The 6,204-nt window shown below is 44.8% G+C and overlaps 1 pseudogene; it reads right to left on the bottom strand.

The window, feature by feature from the left end:
* Positions 1–4,899: 4,899 nt before the first annotated feature.
* Positions 4,900–5,434, bottom strand: LOC147448014 (uncharacterized; annotated as a pseudogene).
* Between the last annotated feature and the right edge of the window lie 770 nt (positions 5,435–6,204).

The following is a 6,204-nucleotide window of genomic DNA, read 5'->3' as shown; positions in this document are numbered from 1 at the left end:
CATCTTCATGAGCAAAAACAAAATCATCTATACTCATTTTATTCTCTTTATTATTGACAGCCATGCTAACAATATTTTATGAGTGTATGCTTTGGCAATTCAAAACCTTAGTTGCCACTCCTCTTAGCCTTTGAAAATCGGCTCTTAAGTATCTACACCCACGGCTCAAAGTGGTTAATTATAGAGAGTAGAGGAGTAGGTCTAACATAGAAGAGTTGTCGAGGGCTAGCTCCTTTCGGACTTCTTATGGTTCAATAATGGTAAAGCCATAGGCAAGTCTTAAAAGACTCCATTATTAAGTCCAAAGCTCCCAAGGTGTGCACCATATCCCACATAGTGGGCTCAACAAAACCGATAATAGATCTCAGTTCCACTTACCCTAATATAATTAACAACATCAACCATTTATAGGCTACTTAAGGACCTCTCTTCTTAAGCAAGAAAAGAGAAATCAAATGCTCTGACACCAATGTAATGGAATTAGCCTTTTAACTTGAGTTGGAGCGGAAAGTAAATAACATATTGAGCATTTCCTTGAGCATTCTTTTGTGTGTAGATGTATAGTGAGAAATAAAGTGCTTGGATGGAGAGAGCAACACTAACACATTACTTCATTAACATGGCATGAGCAATACTTGTAAAAGAGAGTGAGAGTTTAGAGAGATTGATAAGAAAGCATAAGCATTCTCTTGTGTGGATTTGCATCCATAGCCAAGAGCTTGTGGTAGTAGGCACTCAACTTCTCAAGCTTGGAGAAGGAGATGGAGTTCTTGCTTCACAAGAGTGTGTGAAGGAAAGAATGAGAGTGAGAGAGCTTGTGGGGTGCTCAAAAGAGAGTGAGAGAGAGATAGCTAGGTTGACCCCATTTCCAAGGCTTTCTCTGAAGCTCATTGGGCCATGTAGCCCTCTAGCCAATGAGAGCTTAGCTCCCTTTGGGGCAAGATGTGTAGTCTCTTGACAAGTGCCCTATTTCCCTCTTGTGAGGTTAAGCTAGCACCCCCCTTGCTTAAGCACAGCCCTTGCATAAACAAGCTACCCACTTGCCTGCTTGAGCAATGTAACCCATTTCCTTTCATAAGAGTATGGGTCCTTGGTGAGGTGCATACTTACTACACACATCCCTCCTTTGTAGGGCTCGCCCCCCTCTTTGTAGCAAGGTTTTTGATCTTGGTAAGTAGGCAGGCCCCCTTCTTAAGCACAACCCTAGCTTAAGAAAGCTCACCGCTTGCCTGCTTGGACCTTTAGTTGACTGAAGAGTAAAATTAAAGACTATGTCTAAAGGATTTAAAAACTTAACTTTGGAGGCTTTAATGAAGACAACCCTAAGGTCTTTTGCTCCATTGGTTAACCTTGCTCTTTGATAGACCTTTTCTCATTTGGGTCCCTTTACCATTGACCCCGTGTTGAAATAGATCTATAAGCACATCTATATCTTAACCCTTGTTCCTGTTTATTCTCCCACATTAAGTGATCAATTTAATGTGAAAAAATCATTTGGGTTGGTAGATATTAGATTTTATGACATTCTCATTGTAAAACACTTATTATTTTGATAAATCGGAAATATTGTAACTCCTATTTTTTTGGGTTAAACCTTGTAATTGTTAAGTATGGAGCTTGATTTACCCTTTGTAATTTTCTGTGGTAAAAACGCACATTTGTAAGGCCCCAATTATGAGGAGAAGCCATCGTGCGTGAAGAAAAATAACTCACCGGAAAATAAAATCACTCGTCGGAAACCAAAATTTTCACGGCCAATCTCGAGGCTCGAGGTTTCATTTTTCGAAATATTCCTTTTCGTCGAAATATTAGGACCGGACGGCGGTTGGAAAGTGGTCGGAAAACGACCAGCCGGTTGGCCGGTGGTCGGTATTCAATGGCTGGTGGCCGGTGGTCGGAAGTCAATGGCAGGTGGCCAGTGGCAGAATTCAAAAGCGGACTTGTCTTCTCAAGGGCGGCCACACATGGGCGGATTGGAGGGTCCGATTTGGACTTATCTACACAAGGGCGGCTACACATGGTTGCCTCTCATGAGAGAGGGCAGCCCTTTTGGCCTATAAAAGGAGGCCATTTCTACACACATTTCATAGTGTGAAGTTGATGCAACAAGGTGGGTGTGAGGTGGTGAGAGTGAAGCAAGGCGGGAGCTCCAAAAGGGTATACTACTTCTTGTTTTGAAGTACTAAAGCCATTGAGTGGCTGCTTTTCTGTGGACGTAGCCCACATTGGGTGAACCACGTATATCGTGTGTACTCTCTCTCTCTCTCTCTCTCTCTACTCTATAATCTCTTGTGTGTGAAAATTATCTCTCTCCACCATTAAGTAATCTACTCAATTATCTACTTAACTACGTCTTATTTCCTAACAACTGGTATCAGAGCAAGGTTTCCTCGTAGCTAAATTATCTCAAGGAAAGGATTCCTTGAATTGAGTGGGAGTTATGGCTGAGGAAGGGAAGCTCAAGATTGAGAAGTTCAACGGCAAAAACTACCAACATTGGAAGATGCAGATTGAAGACTATCTCTACCAGAAGGACCTCTATTTGCCACTAGGCGGTCTTGCAAAGAAGCCCGCAACAATGGCAGATGAAGCATGGATTGTCCTTGATCGAAAGGCACTGGGAACAATCCGGTTAAGCTTGGCATTAAAGGTGGCCTTCAATGTTTCAGAGATGAAGACCACGGAGGACTTGATGAAGTCACTTGACGACTTCTACGAGAAACCATCGGCATCGAATAAGATATTTCTTATGAAGCGCTTGCTCAATCTAAAGATGGCAGAGAATGGTTCAGTTGCAGAACACCTAAATGACTTTAACACAAAACATAAGTCCACTTTGATCGGTGAAAATCAATTTTGATTGATGAAGTGGCAGCTCTCCTTATACTATCATCTCTACCGGATAGTTGGGACAGCCTTGTGATGGATGTAAGTAATTCTATTTCTGGCACAAATACTCTTAAGTTTGATGATGTTGTGGGTGTTCTCCTAAGCGAGGAAATACGAAGGAGAAGCACAAGAGAATCATCAAGTGCTGCACTATCAGTGGAAACAAGAGGAAGGCCTAAGGAGAGGTTCAAAAACCAAAAGGGTCGTGATTGCTCAAGGTGGAGCAAGTCACACACAAAGTCAGTTCTTGAATGTTGGAACTGCGGCAAGAAGAGCCATGTCAAGAAGGATTGTTGGTCCAAGAAGAAGAAGGAGACAAAGTCTCAAGACAACAAGCCAACATCGGAGGCCAATGTGGCAGGTAAAGTAGAGTAAGATGCTCTAATTTCTCATTAGACAATGTGTCTAATTCCTGGATAGTAGATTCCGAGGCTTCATTCCATGCGACACCACACAAGCAACATTTTCAAGATTACACCAAAGGTAATTTTGGGTATGTATACTTGGGAGATAATGAAGCTTGTGAGATTGTCGGCAAAGGTACAGTTTTTGTCAAAACTGCTAACGGAAATGAATGGAAGCTTAAAGATGTTAGGCATGTTCCTTCTCTTAGAAAAAGTTTGATCTCTACAGGACAATTGGAAGATGAAGGTCACAACATTGCATTCGGAAACAAACGGTCAAAGATCTCAAAGAGATCTTTGGTGGTCGCCAAGGGAGAAAAGGTCGATACACTTTACTTGTGTACTATCAACATGCAACCTTCAGCTTGTGCAGCAATTACAGAAGTTGACAGTGCGGTGTGGCACTACCAGCTTGGGCACATGAGTGCCAAAGGAATGCAAATCCTTCAGACAAAGAAGCTTCTACCATGTTTGAAAGAAGTGGAGTTAGAGTTCTGTGAAGATTGTGTTTATGGTAAACAAAAGAGGGTAAAATGTCAAAAATTAGGAAATGAAAGAAAAAATAAAAAACTTGAGTTGGTTCATTCTGATGTTTGGGGTCTTGCAAGTACACCATCACTTGGTGGCTCATTGTACTATGTAACATTCATAGACGATGGGACTAGAAAAACATGGGTTTATGTCATGAAGAATAAGTCCGATGTTTCAAAGGCGGAAAGCCTTTGTGGAGAATGAAACAGGTACCAAGGTTAAATGCCTCAGATCGGACAATGGAGACGAATATTGTAGCCAAGCTTTTGAAAGCTTTTGTGCTAGCAATGGCATTCGGGGGCAAAGGAAAACCCCAAGGACACCTCAACAAAATGGGATTTCAGAAAGGATGAACGGGACAATCATGGAGCGATCACGAAGCATGCGGCTGCATGCAGGCCTACCGCTTGAGCTTTGGGGGGAAGCTGTAAGTACGTCTATGTACTTAATCAACCGGTCACTCTCAACGGTGGTGCACCTAAGGTGTGTCGGACCATGGAAAGTGTCAGCAGAAGGTAAAGGGCAGTAGACAGTGTGATAGTAGAAGGCTTGGACAAGTACCAGGTGCAACCGGGAATAGGTCCCACAAAGATGTGTATGCCAGATGTGGCAATTAGTAGGTCAGGCATCGTTTTTAATATCTCATAAGTAAACTGCTCGTCGATGCTGGGAATTTACTCTATGGAAAATCTATGGTCCCATTATTTGGCCATGAGTTTTTTTTTTTGGAGGGTTGTTTCAAGGACTAAAGATTGAAGTGAGGTTATTTGTCATAATTACGGCAAGTTCGGGATGGCCCACAATCAGGGTGCCCTCCACTACCGTAATTATTTGTCATAATTACGGCAAGTTCGGGATGGCCCACAATCAGGGTGCCCTCCACTACCGGAAAATTACAAAGCAATTGAAGTGCGACTCGAAAGGGGCTGCTAGGGCTACTTGAAGCTAGGAGTACTCGGATGCGGCTACTGCAGCCTCATGGTCCACCCACTTGGCGGTGCTTGGGATTGCGGTTGACCACAGGTGGGAATGGCCGCTAAGGCGCAAGATAAATTTTTTTGAAAGGTTTGCCATGCTAATAAAAACGAGGGCAGGTTTGCCATTGCATGTAGGAATGTGGTGCCATCTGTGGTGTCTACATGCGGAGAGAGGAGTCAGCTAAGGGGGGCCGCATGCGGTTGGCCATACGAGGAGAGAGGGCTGCTTGGGCCATGCATGATTGGAGGGGAGCCAAGTGGTGGTGGCATGCAATTGAAGGGGAAGGAGCCAGAGAAGGGAGGCCAGGAGCAAAAGAGATTTCTGCCACAGGGCAGAGCCAGAGGATTGAGCCGTGGGCTGGGGGCACAGGACAGAGCCGGGCTTGAGAATCTGGGAAGGCAGGGTTGAGGGGAGCTTGAGGAAGCACAGCTGAGGGGGGCCGCCTTGCAGAGATGTGGAGGAGCTGCAGTACAGGCTGAGGTCCACGGGGTGGTGCAGATTCCAGCCTTGAGGTGCTCATGAGGGCGAAATCAAGGGCAGCCACGGGAGAACGCCAGGTGCAGTAAGGGCAGCTCTACAGTAAGGGGAGGTTGCAAGGCCGCCAGGTGAAAAGGAGATCCGATAGAGGGCATGCAAGAGGAGGTGATGCAAGATAAGAGAGAGAAGTTCCGCGAGCTACAGAAAAAACTGCAAGTGGCCATGGTTTGGGAAAGCTGCTTGAGGAGAGCCGCCATTTGAAGGAAAATGGCCATAGGTGAGAGGAAGGTCGTGAGCACTCAAGAGGTGGGGTGGCCTCCAGAGAGCACCAAGAAGGGAATCAAAAGCAACAATGAGGAGAATTGAAGCCATCGCTGTAAGAGGAAAAGTCGACATCATTAAAGGCCATTCTTGACGATTGAGAATCGCGCCGGCCTCTCGTTCTCGAGTGTGCTTTGTTATTTGAAGAATCGATGACGCCATCATTGTACCCAAAGTCTTTTTTTTTTGTTATGCATAAGTGACTTTATGGTATCATTGGGTTAGTGTTTTTCCGAGTTTGCTATCAATCTCGTTTACGCCTCGCCTTTTGCCGTATGCCCGTGGTAGCGATGGCTCCAGGTCTTTTGTGTGTGTGTGCAGAGAGAGAGTGGGAGAGAGATTGATTGTGGTTGCAGATTGAGTGTGGTTTTGTATGCGGTCGAGGCTTGTGAGGTCTCCCGATGTGAGTGGGTTTACAAATTTGTGTGCATTGATGTGTGCATCGGTAAAGGTGATTGTGTGTAGCCGAAGTTGCTCATAGGCGAGTCTATGGTGTGAAGGTTGGCGATAGTGTGCGTGTGTACGTGGTTCTGCGTGGCTTGGGGTGTTGTATACCTACTGGGCTATAGAGAGGCATCGAGTTTGTGTCCTGTGTGTTGTTCCA

The sequence above is a fragment of the Adiantum capillus-veneris genome, chromosome 11, assembly GCF_014529385.1.
Source record: "Adiantum capillus-veneris isolate H3 chromosome 11, ASM1452938v2, whole genome shotgun sequence".
NCBI lineage: Eukaryota > Viridiplantae > Streptophyta > Polypodiopsida > Polypodiales > Pteridaceae > Adiantum > Adiantum capillus-veneris.
Note: the sequence above shows the minus strand (reverse complement) of the source record. Positions and strands in the feature narration are given on the sequence as shown.